The following is a 14,217-nucleotide window of genomic DNA, read 5'->3' as shown; positions in this document are numbered from 1 at the left end:
TGTGTGTGTGTGTGTGTGCAGGTCTGACTTACTGAGCCATGTTTCAGGCGTTCCAGGAGGCAGTGACAGAGAATGTTCTACTCCCTGCAAAGACAGAAACAGAGTGTGTGTGTGTGTGATCCCCTGTGTGTAACTGTGACACCAGGTGTGAACACATTCAGCTATATGAATAAAAAGCAGACTTTTGAGAGCATGCATGGTCAGCAAAATCAATACTAAAAGTTTTTCTCCTGCAGAGGTGAAGCTGCACAGCGGCAAAATAGAAATACAGTAGAATGCATAGCTTAGATACATGCATTATATGCATACTGTATATATTTATATATGCAAGTGAGGAAAATGCTCTCTTCTGCCTACACAAATACATCCAAGGCAGCCTTGCGAGAGCGATTCAGATCTCAGTTTCCCCCCCGGTGGCTGACATAACATTACATAACACTGCTGTGGTTGTGAGAAATTTCTATAGCCTGTGTTTATGGAAATAAATAGGTGAGCAGTCCAGTACATTACTACTACAACAATGTAACAGCCCGAAAAAGTACCACAGAGTTTGTAACTGTCTCTGAGACAGTTTATTTTTTGCTTGTCTTTTGTTTCATACAAATTCATAATCATTCAAGTTCATAAAGTCATTAAAAGGTGATTAAAATGCAATAAATAAGATGTTTTTTTAAATATGTCTTATAGATAAAATGTTTGGTTAAAATGTATTTCCTTTTGAGGGACTTTTATTGTGAAGTATAAGGGTCTGATTTGAGGGTATTGTGATAAATTGTGAGGTCGAAATGTGAGAGTGGGTCAGTTTATTATGCAACTCCCGAGTAACAATTCTACCTGACGCAAGTAACTTTCCTTTTTATATGTTTCACTTTTATGTAAAACGCTCTTAATGTGCCCTATTATGGATATTATGTGATGTATTGAAGTTCATTTATTCCAGCCATTTCTGTTGTGTCTATGTGCTTCGGACATTACAATGACACTAAACAGTGAGTGGGAGTTGCATGTGTTTTTTAAACTTGTATATCTTTATTTATTGTAGTTTTCACAGTGCCTGCTGAAGTACAGAGAGAGAGAGAATAAACCTTCAAGACATCTGTATGAATTGTGGCCATTCATTTCGTTGGACCCGTGTTGTTACAGAGTTGAAGCATCGCTTCTATGAAACAATATAAAAAGAAGTACTTTTTTTTCCAGAGGTGTTATTTATTGTAGGACTGTTGGACTGTTGAGGTTACAGAGTTATGTTTGTTCAATTCTGAGCATGCACAGGAAATTATAACTTTGTAGATGAATAATTGAAATATAATGTATTCAGTCAACATATTTATTTCCATGTTTGCCCTCTCTCACATTCTTTCCTCTCAAGTTCACCTGCTCAGCTTGACAAAGTGTTTCTATGTGGCACAGTTTCAGCCAGTCAGAGGACTGGCGTAGGGAAGCTCTAGTCTCCAGTGATTTGATTGGTTACTAGGCAGTATAGACGCACTAGGAGGATAGTAATTGTAAGGAGAAACATGGCAACATGTCAGTCGTTTCAACAGTTTTGATAATCTTGTTCAAATTTAATTTCAGCAGGTGATCCTACGAAGAAAGGAATATGAGAATGAAACTGAGTAAGATGTATACATTTAATTAATTAATTACTAAGCAATTCATTTTCCAGAGGGAACACCAGAAGGTTGATTGTCATAAACCACATAAATGTAGGCAAACGCTTTAAAATATTCATAAAACATACAAAAAGACTAAAAATCACAACTGAAAACACAGATTCAATCCAACACAGACATATGAAGACAAAAGTTAAAAAAGTTCAGTTTGAACATTTTGTCTTTGTACTGAATTTAACTGAATGTGGGTTGAAATTCTGTTTTCATTATGTTTTATTTAAGTTTTTCAGTGTCCTAACTGTTTTTTGAATCCGGGTTGTAGAATTAAACTCAGTTGTGGAAAGTAACTAAGTTCATTTACTCAAGTATTGTACTTAAGTACAAATTTGAGGTACTTGTACTTTACTTACTACTCCACTACATTTTAGATGTAAATATTGTACTTTTTACTCCACTACATTTAGCTGACAGCTTTAGTTGCTTTACAGGTCGAGATTTAACATAAAATATATGATCAATTTAAAGTGATTAGACTTTTTAAAAATCTTATAACAATATATTAAGTAGTTAAATGAGCCCTGTCTTTAATAGATTAAAACACTGTTTACATAAAAGCATCAATACAAATTATGTAATAATATATAAAACAGTCTGAGTGGGTTCATTCTGCATAACGAGTACTTTTACTTTTGATACTTTAAGTACATTTTGATGCTGATACTTTTGTACTTTTACTTCAGTAAGTTTTGCTTTTTTGACTTTTACTGTAGTGAAGTAATTTCACATTGTTATAGTAGTACTTTTACTTCAGTAGGAAGGATCTGAATACTTTTCCCACCACTTTTTAAACTAAATAAAACTTTTTTTAAAGCTTGACTCTTTTTTAATGGTGGTCTTGAATTGATCAAATGTCTGGCGTCTGCAATTAAACAATGTGTCATAATAATAATAAATGAAATAAGGAAGATGTTTTTTGTATGAAGAGGAATGAAGTGGACAATTTACTGCTGCATTAAATCTGTAGTTTACAAAAGTAACGTGGCTGCTGATATCCAAATCCAATTTTAAACCAGTTTTTCTGTGCAACAACTCGATGCACATGCTGTAAAAGTGCATGTATGCAATTAACACATGTGCAGTCATATATCTGTCAACATGTGACACTGAACACATTAACTCCTCCCATCACCACAGAATTAACATGCACACACATGCACTTGCACATAAATACATATGAACACAAATGTGCGCTTCAACTTGCACACACACACACACACACACACACACACACACACACACACACACACACACACACACACACACACACACACACACACAACTCTAACTCCAACTCTAAATGTAAATATGCAGTTCCCGCCACTCTTACAGATCCTGTCTATGACACCAAATGCATCACTGTGCATCATGGTCCCACTGTTGTTGTTGGGTAATGCAGCTAATCGTTTCATTTCACACCCTAAAGCCCCCACAGGTCCCGGACAGGCCTGCTGTCCTCTGGGGCTCTGTCCTCTCTGGCCTGAGAAGGAGCTGACAGAGGAGGCTGAGGTTCAGGTTTCCAGGCTAAATTAAACTCTGCCACCTCCTGAGCACAGCAGAGACTCTCTGACCTGAGATAAATCTCTGTGTCTCCATTATCAAGACCCACACACAGACAGACTCACAGTGGAGGGTAAAACTCTCCCTCACACCACATCTTTGCCCATGCAGATCTGTCCTCAGCACCTGTTCCTGATGCAATGCATCACAATCAATGCTGCAATACAATTTAGTTTTTGTTTTTTGTTTTTTACATTAAATTTCAATGGTATTATGTTCACAAACTGGCATTTAAAGAGTTAAAATTTGATAAAATGAATGTATATTTTGGTAGTTATGAACAGAATTGATATTGGTTCAAAACTTAACATTAATTAATTAATTAAAGTGTGTGTGTGTGTGTGTGTGTGTGTGTGTATGTATGTATATATATATGTGTGTGTATATATATATATATATATGTATATATATATATATATATATATATATATAAATAATTAATGTTAAGTTTTACATTGATGGATGGATGGATGGATGGATGGATGGATGGATGGATGGATAGATAGATAGATAGATAGATAGATAGATAGATAGATAGATAGATAGATAGATAGATAGATAGATAGCAGTGTTAGGGAGGGGACAAGGTTACAAGTGGATATTTAAAAAAAAAAAATAATAATAATGTTGATGTTAATCACAGACATACCTCAGGCTGTGAAAAACAATCCTACTACTTTTTTTCATTAAAAAAATAAAACATGATGTCAAGATTGGCATTTAAAGGGTTAATATTTAGGTTTCGGGTGGACATTTTTTTCCCTTTAAGGACATGAGAGGAACGGTTTTAGTGAGGCACAAAGGGGTTAAGCTCCTTTATTTGAGTTGTTGTTATATTTAAAGTATATCGAGAATTCACCACTAACACCAACACAGACTAACCACTGTCTAAACCAGAGGATCACAGCTTCAGAAAAAATAGCCGCAGCATGTCTGACATCCATGTGTACATCCAGTTTTCCCAGCAGGTGTGTTAGTGTCAGAGTGTACCTTGGTGAAAGCCTTCCGTTGATTCAACAACAGCTGCTGCTGAACCCTTCGTATCAATTGTCTCATTGTTACATAACCAAAGGATTTATAGCACACATTCATGCATCAACTCTAATCTGCTGCCCGGCAGGCACTAGAGACGTGCAGGAAATGGTTTCAGACCATTGTTCCCAACAAGCACCCCAACAAGCACACAATAATCATAATATCAAATTAAGGTTCAGTAAATGTTCCAATTAAAGGCTGCTGCAGTTCACTATTGCATTTCTATGAAGTCACAAGAGACAGGACACTGTTAAAGCAACAGCAGATCAAATATTTGGACATTAGTCTTTAGCATGGCTTGAAAAAACACTGGAGCCTACATTTCCCATAATGCAACTTGATAGTACCTTTCAATTAGTGATGTGCCAATGAAGCCTCATGAACCTTTTTCTTAATGTTCTGACTCCACTAGATGGAGCTCTCTGTTCAACAAAGGGCTGAAAACACACTTGATTACCATTGCTTCAGCCTTTTAAAAAAAAAACAAGGGTGCCATCTAGTGGGCTCAGGAAATAAATCAAATGGTTCATGAGGCTTCATTGGTACATCACTACTTTCAATACACTCTCCCTACCCAGTGGTGGTAAGTAACTAATTACATTTACTCAATTACTTGTACTTTACTTGAGTATTTTTCCATTTTATGTTACTTTTTACTTCCACTTCACTACATTTTAAGGTAAATGTTGTCCTTTTTACTCCACTACAGCTGACAGCTTTAGTTATGAAAATCATGATAAATTTAAAGTGATAAGATGTTTTTTTTTATTAATTAAACCTCATAACAGTATATTAAGTAGTTAAAATGAGTCCTATCTTGAGGAAATTAACATGCTGCTTACATAAATGTATCAATACAAATAATGTAATTATATATTTTAAACATATAAAACAATCACTGTGAAATGACTCCACTACAGTAAAAGTACTGCATTCAAAACTTACTGAAGTAAAAGTACAAAAGTATCAGCATCAAAATGTACTGAAAGTATCAAAAGTAAAAGTACAAGTTATGCAGAATGGACCCACTCAGATTGTTTTATATATTCTAAATATATAATTGGATTATTATTGTTGCTTAATATAAAGCAGCATTTTCATTTTCTCAAGATGGCTCACTTTATCTACGTAATATGCTGTTTAATCACTAAAAATGTATCATGTTTTATATGTTAAATCTCGACCTTAAATGTAACTAAAGCTGTCAGCTAAATGTAGTGGAGTAAAAAATATAACGTTACATAACATGGAAATACACAAGTAAAGTACAAGTACCTCAAAATTGTACTTAAGTACAGTACTTAGTTACATTCCACCACAACTGCTAGGTCACCAAAAGTTCCAATATAGTTATATCTGAGCATTTTATTCATTTCTGTGAAGAAAAATAAATAAAATTGTCAATTGTTGTATTATTATTTAGAAATACACTTAAAGTGGCACTCTCCCTTTTGTCCTCTGTTAAAAAAAATACTGTTAAAACCACCAAAGAGCTAGAAATAGAAATAGAACGATGTACAAAACACAGAATTTGTCAAACAAAAGAAGCCTATGGAGTACCATGATTGTTAAAATGAATAATTAAAAAAATATAATACAGATAATAGTAGCAAATGTTTGTAATATTAATCACAAAATTCATCTCTGATGCAACATGCACAGGAAACAATCTGCTCAAAATGAATCTCACTGCAGTGTCCTAGTCACAAATGCAAAATCCACGTTTTTTGTCAATTTTGTCAATTTCAGAATCATTTTCATCCTGCCTGTATACACCACTTAAAAAATGTTTAAATGCTATGTTGGTATATTTTTTTTCAGCACAACCTCACCTATATGACCTAATAATATATATTTTTTTATTCTGACTTACTGGATCAACATTTTGAACCAAAAAGAAAAACCTGTATTAACTGTATTTTATTTGTGTTGTTATTAGCAAACTGTGTTTGTATGTGTGCCCTGTGTCTTTATTTTCGTCTTTTATTATGCAGATTGGGGTGTGCCATAGCCGCGGCGAGATTGATGGAGAGGTTCCACGCCTGGGCCGGGATTGGCTGCAGTCGGAACCACCTGGTATAAAGGGAGCCAAGATGGCGGCCGTTGGTAGCAGCAGGCATTTCCTCATCCTCCTCGTTTCCCAACTGGTCACACTTTCGTTTGGTTTAACTTGTGGTTATTTGGATATAATTCCCTTGTTTGAGCAGTAAGGGTGGGCTGCCAGGTTTTTGTCTCTGGTTGTCTTCTGTTTAAGTAGGTAGGGAGGTAAGGATTTGTAACATTTGTTTTCTCAGGTGGATTTCTTATTTTTAAGACAGGATCGTTGTGTTTGTTATTTTGGCTTTAGTCCATCCTTAAGTGGAAGAATATATATGTATTCACCAAAGTTATTATTGTAAATAAATATTTCCTGTTCTTTACACTAATCTTTGTTTGTGGATATTTGGGAAGATGGGGCCTTTTCATGTTGTGCTCTAGGCCCCCTAGACTGGGGCATAACATGAAATGGGTGCTTGTCCGGGATATTATCGCGCTTTGTTTCCGGTGAGTATATTTTTTCTGGTTGGCAGTTTCCTTTTGTGTGTGGGGGGCATCATGGAGCTTTCACTGGATGATTTTGTGGCCAGTCCATCTTTGGCTAAAATTGAGAAAGCAGACCTATTGATTCTTGCTTGTGTGTTTAGAGCAACAATTTTGTCATTTTTATAAAGCTCTGTTGGGAGAGCTTGTGTGAAATATTATTTCTGCCTTCGCCACTGGTAGTATTCCCTCTGGGTCCAAAACGGATTGCACTACATACACAAAGTTTCTAGTGACCCGCAATCCTGCTGATCTGCATCTCTCAGTCATCATCTGGTATCCATGGAGACACCCGGTGGCGAAGGCAGAAATAATATTTCGGGTGGGCCAGTACAAAAGTGGATGGGCCATCTTTTCCCAGAAAAAGGACTCGTAAAAATGTAGAACTATAAAAATGACAAATATAGACAAACTGGAAAAATAGAGACTATTTTACTTTGCAACATTATGCATTACAAAGGAAATGACAGCAAAACACTGCTTATAACACAAGCTCTCCCAACAGAGCTTTATAAAGGCTGTACACAATACAACAGTAAAGACAAAACATGCGTATCGGCTCTATCGCACGGCACAATAAATCATTTTATTGCACAAAGTGCCGACTACAGATGAACCCAATCAGTTGGCTCGATAAAGTGTTAACGTACAGCATAACATAGACCTTCATCAGACACAAAATTATCACATTAACACATTAATTAATAACATTCGAATTAATGACATCGTTATCTCGTATCTCGTGCTCACGAGAAACTATCTCGTGCTCACGAGAAAATATCTTGTGCTCACGAGAAATGTTTCTCGTGCTCACGAGATACCAAAGTTTTTTTTTATTTTCACCATGTCCCTTTAGGGGCTCCATAACATCCAGTTCTATAATGTTATACAAAATATATTTGACCTTGTCTACTTGGTATATCATCATCAAACTGAAACTGGCCTCGTGGAGTTTACAGCCAGAATTTTAAAGGTGAATTTACAGTAGGGCTCCACGCTGCTTTGTTTTCTAGTCTGGATGTCATGAAGAAGTCATGCTTTGGTGCTTTTGGAGACTCCAGAGGGTTAACTGATCATCTTGACTTATATTTTCATGTTTTGTCTGCCTATAAATGTAATGTATAGACAAACACAACAACCTCATGTTGTGCTTTTGCAGCCGAGTGCTTTGACCTTCTTGTGTCGATACTGAATAATGGCTGATATTTTTAACGCTGTATATCCTCCTGGGGCGATGTTCATCATCCCACCTGTTCCTCTACAGGAAACAGTGGCTGCACTTTCTTTCTCTTACAGTCACTGCTGTATGTTTGTGTGTTTGTGAAGGTAGAGCCACCTGTTCTCAGCAGACAGGAGAGAGTTAGAGGTTCACGATGAGTCATGGGGGGGAACTTTGTCATACAGTTTCCTATATAAGCAGTCTGGCTGTGTGGATGGAGGAAAACACTGCAAGGTGATTCATGTGTCAGCTGTTGCCATAGAAATATCCTCTTTCCTGTATAATTTCTGCTTGTTTAAAATAGATATACAATATACAGTCATGGAAAAAATTAAGAGACCACCCTTTTTCTTCAATTTCTTGTTCATTTTAATGCCTGGTACAACTAAAGGTTCATTTGTTTGGACAAATATAATAACAATAAAATATCGCATAAGAGTTTAATTTAAGAGCTGATATCTAGACATTTTCCATGGTTTTATTGATAATAACCAAAATCATTATCAGGAAAACCATGGAAAATGTCTAGATATCAACTCTTAAATTAAACTCTTGAGATATTTTGTTATTATATTTGTCCAAACAAATGTACCTTTAGTTGTACCAGGCATTAAAATGAACAAGAAAGTGAAGAAAACAAGGGTGGTCTAATATTTTTTTCCATGAATGTATGGATTCCCTGTAGTGCAACACAAATCATGCACTGGGCTGTTGTTGTTTTTTTAATTAATAATTTTTAAAAAAATGAACCGTCCTGATGACAGATTGTGACATAGTCGATAAGAGTCACTTCAGGAGAAAAGAGGAGGAATCCAACACCAACACCTACCCACAATCCACCTTGTTAAATTTAAACAAACCACCCACTGTGTAATTCTAGCCCTGCATACAGCACCACGAGTCCTCCAGCCCCCAGCAGCTCTCAGCTGTGGACAGATTTAGCACAGCAGCATATTCTCACAGCAGAGCCGGACAAGTGTTGAAATCTACCAGCGAGCTATCGTTACGTAAGTCTGTGGGCTCTATTTTGATTGACAGGACATCAAAAATATATGCAACAATAAAATCAGACACAACAGAAGGAGTGTATCCAGTGGACAACAAGAGTCAGAAGCATAATTGTGACTGAATCTTTGTAAAGCTAAAGAAACAAACAAACATTTGAATTATTTTCTACTGACAGCAGCATTGTGCAGATGTGTAGTCATATAAATTACTTCATGTAATTTCCTTATATACAGTAGTTTGCAAAAGTCTTAGGCAGGTGTGAAAAAAAGGGTGTAAAATAAGAATACTTTTAAAAATAGAAATTTTAATAGTTTATTTTTATAAACAAAATGAGTGAACACAAGAAAACATCTTAATCAAATCTTAGATTAGATTCAACTTTATTGTCATTGCACATGAGTACAGGCACTTATACAACAAAATATAGTTTAATCAATATTTGGTGTGACCATCCTTTACCTTCAAACCAGCATCAGTTCTTCTAGGCATTTTTTCACACCTGCCCAAGACTTTTGCACACTCCTATTTATATATATATATGCACATTTTCACTATAATTTTAGTAAGTTTTGTAACCACAAACGTTAGTTATAATTTTTTTTTTAACTCATGTTTTTTCAATTCTAGTTTTTGATATTTCGTTAGTTTTCGTTAACTATAATAACCTTGGAGATTACCAAAGTATTTAATATTTATCCTCTGGGTGATATTAATGTCTGTACAAAATTTGAAGTCAATCCATTCATTGTTGACAGTTTATTCTGGACCAAAGCCGTGATTCAGTTGACCAACATCTCCCCCCTGAGCCATGACAACATCAGATCAAGATGGTAACTTTAATCTAATCTTAGATTTTCGGTCCATACCAACACAGAACTTCTTACGTGTAAACAATGTTCTCAGTTCTCAGCTGATGAGGAGGTGACGCCCTCACTGACAGCCCCGCTTTGGATTCAGATTTCTGTATCACTAGAAGAATCCTGCCCCCTGCAGCTTCAGTATTCGGTATCTAAATGTGATTTTAAAGGCACACTGTGATTTAGAGGAGACTAGAGGAATCCCTCCACCTGCTGTAAACCCGTTTTGGTTTTTCTCAGTTGCATCATTATAAAAGAAAAAGCTCCACCTCCATATCCAACTCTCCAATTCTCCTAACTCCTCAACTTGTCTGCATGCGGGACCGATTTAGCCCGGACAGGATCACCTGATCTCTCTGTGGGCCAACCACAGTTCAGCGGCTGATCACCGCGTCATGCAGGCATGCCAGGCTCGCACTGTGACCCCCCCACTCTGCCTCCCACTCTGCTCTGGCTGCTATGTCTCGTGTTGCCTCACCCTGCACACTATATAACTGCACACCTTTTTTTTCACTTCTACAATTTTTAAACTCCCAAATGGATGCAACAGATTAACGGATGGAGACATGCATAGATACACAGATATACAGATATACAGGTGCATCTCAATATATTAGAATATTTCCAGTAGTTCAAGTCAAACAGCCCCAAGTATTGAGTCATATAGATGGACATGTATACTTGGCTACAAAGGCCAACATTTCTATATTAAACATACTTTTTAAATTGTTTTTTTGTAATATTCAAATTTTTTAGACACTGATTTTTTCTTCAATAAAGCCATAACCATTATAATTAGAATAAATTAAATAAATTATGAAATGTTTCATTCTGTGTGTAATGGATCTATTTAATGTGTTATATCCACTTTTTGAATTGAATTACTGACATAAATAAACTTTTATATTAAGTTATATTAATATTCTAATTTATTGAGATGCACCTATAGATTGATGCATGTAGATAGACAGATAGAAAGCTAATAAATGCTTTCATCCATTACTTTAGTTTAAATTGTAGCTAATTATTTGAATTGTTTCGTCAGTTCTTTAAGGTAACTATTGAAACCATTAATCCATTACTTTTAGCTCGGCATTCGATTATTATTTTTTTATATTATATTTATCTATTTCAACCGATTAGCCTTTACTTTTAGCTAAGTATTTGAACTGTTACTTTTAGCTAACTGTATCATAATTAATCAATTACTCTTTGCTAACTATTTCAACATTTTATTCCTTACTTTAGCTAGCTTGCATTAGCTTATTATTTGGTATGGATGTACTGGCTTTTAGATTATTCAGCCATTTATTTATTACTTTTAGTTAATCATTTGTACTGTTTTGTCAGTATTTCTAGCACTCTTGCCGGTGGTGTAGTGATTAGCACTCTTGTCTCACAGCAAGAGTGTCGCCGGTTCTACTCTGGCCTGCAGCTCTTCTGTGTGGAGTTTGCATGTTCTCCCCGTGTCACTGTGGGTTCTCTCCGGGTACTCTGGCTTCCTCCCAGTCCAAAAACATGCACTTAGGTTTAATTGATTGTCTCTAAATTGCCCATAGGTGTGAATGAGAGCGTGATTGTCTGTCTCTATGTGTCAGCCCTGTGATAGTCTAGAGACCTGTCCAGGGTGTACCCCGCCTCTCTAGAAAGATAGAACGACAGAATGATAGATAGATAGAACGATGGATGGATGGACGGACGGACAGATGGACGGACAGACAGACAGAACGACAGAAGGATAGACAGACAGAACGACAGAAGGATAGACAGACAGAACGACAGAAGGATAGATAGACAGATAGAGAGGCACATGGACAAGTGACACAGCATATATATTTAGCTCCAGAAGGATCTTCCCAGCTGTCCTCTTCTTTCTGACTGCAAACTCATTCACCACATTCAGTCCAGCAGTCTGCAGTATATCAATAGCCTGCAGTATCAGGAACTTATGGCCCTTGACCAAGTGAATTACAACATTTGATTATCTGATTACCGAAGCAGTATCTATCACATTCACAGCACACAGCCAGCCTGCAGGAAGTATGAACCATGACACAGAATGCTCTTGCCAGAAATCCTAGTTTGTACTTCAGATATGTGCAACAAAAGTGAAATATCTTGCGTGTAAGAAGAATCAGACAAGCATCTCCACTGTGCAGTGCGAGGATCTCAGTGTTGGTTTATCTCTGGGTGATGTTGCCATTCTAATGTTAAGCTAGCCATGCACTTGCAACACAGGCCCAGCTGCACCTTCAACACACAACTTTATCCCAACAGCAAAACACTTAATGCCCAATATTCTCCTCCTTACCTGTCTGGCTTTGTCCCAGCAGGCAACAACAACAAATGTACTGATCCAACAGGAAGTGTGAATGATCCAAATGCTAAATGCTAAACTGCTATGTGACTGTGAGGCTGCCAGTCATGGCTTGGTCGCCGGACGCTCCCTACTCTGGGTGAGCTGACACACACATTTACACACAGACACACAGGGGCATGTGTGTGTGTTGAGGGGGGTTGTGGTGGTGGAATGGGGTTAGGAGGGAATCTGAGGATGGTGAGGGGGGAGAGGAGTTCAGTTGGAGGGGTACTAAAGGGGCAAATTTAGAGCGGAGTATAATGTTCGTCAACAGTGACGAACTCACTGCAGGGCAGAGATCCAAGTCAGGGCCAATGGTAGTGAAGCTGAAATCAGGTCAAACAAGTGCTCTACCTGCCTCTGTTAGCTAATATAAGCAGCTAACATGAAGCTAAACCAACCAGGGGGGAGGGTAACAGACGAGGAAAGCTCAATTGTTGAGGTTAAGTCGCAAAAAAACAGGTGATTTCAAAAGATGAAAATGTGGCTGATGTGTGGCAGGTGGAGGCTCGCTGGTCTAAACCTCATCCAAGAGTGTGAGACAGGAGCCAGGAAACCTGCGCCTGGTGCCAGTGAGTCTTCAGGGGATACATGAGATGAGACCTCTGGGAATGGAGAGTGAGACAGAGACTGAGAGGGGGTGTCTTTATTAAAACGAAATCTTAAACACAAAACCACCACATAAACAAAACGAAGAGGGTCTAGTGGCAGGAGTAGAGATGGCATGATTAGCCACGACCAGTGGTGGACTCAGACTGTTTGAAGGGCAGGGGCGAAAAAATAAAAGGGCACATTCTGCACAACAACTGTGGCTCAGTTGATAGAGCATTCATCCAGTAACCCGAGGGTTGGTGGTTCGATTCCCGACCATGGCACCTACATGTCAAAGTATCCTTGAGCAAGATACTGAACCCCAAATTGCTCCCGATGCTGCGTGTGAATGAATTCCCAATGGTGGCAGGTGGCACCAGTGTGCCTTGGCCACCAGTGTGAATGTGTGTGTGAATGGGTGAATGAGCGTAGTGTGTAGTGTAAAGCGCTTTGGATAAAAGCGCTATATAAGTGCACCCCATTTACCATTTTACCATAACATGGGGCCCCACCAGCACGCTGTTAGAAAAATTGCATGAGGAAACCTTGAAAATTGATAATCTGTCACCAACAGAAAAAACCTCACCATTTTTCTGCGCAGATCGTTGATGGGGAAATGAAGAGCTGGAGACGTCCAAGTTTCTCAGTTTAACATAGTTTTATTACAATACGTCAAAAAATGTGCACTTTACAGAGATTCTCTGGGTTCAAAAACTCATGTCCCTGAATACAAACAGACGTGTTTCAGTTTGTGAAGTCTGAACCACGACTCTCTCCCTGAACCCATTAAAAAACTAACATTTGTTTACAAAACATGCTGGTCGATTTCCTCCAGGAAGATTCCGCCTTCTTGATCCGCTGATTCGCCAGTTTAAATCAATACAACGGCACGTCAAGCTACCTGGTTGCTTGCTGCCCCGGACAAGGCCATCCTGACCTGGCTTCTTCTCCAGAACATTCAACAAAAACCTCCTGCCTTGTTATGTCTTACAAAGATAGTATATCTTACAGAGCCAAAGGATTTTCACTGTCTCACATAGATTCTAAAAGTCTAAAAAATATGAAACAGACAATGAAATATATGTAATCAAAGTTTCTAAACAAAAATTAACACACAAACATAATCATTGTATCAAAATCATATTGCCTGATTTAATATAAATGCAGAGATATTTACCAAGGCTGACCTGATAGTCACGCACAGAGACAGACACAGAGTCAGACAACAGAGACAGACACCAGGGAGTCAAACAACAGAGAAGCAGAACTAAAGCATAAAATCATTTACCAATATAGAAAATAATCAATTATTTTAACAACGCATTGATGATTCTTTTT

Source organism: Centropristis striata, chromosome 12, assembly GCF_030273125.1.
Source record: "Centropristis striata isolate RG_2023a ecotype Rhode Island chromosome 12, C.striata_1.0, whole genome shotgun sequence".
Taxonomy (NCBI): Eukaryota; Metazoa; Chordata; class Actinopteri; order Perciformes; family Serranidae; genus Centropristis; species Centropristis striata.
The sequence above is the reverse complement of the archived record's forward strand: the minus strand, read 5'-3'. Positions refer to the sequence as shown.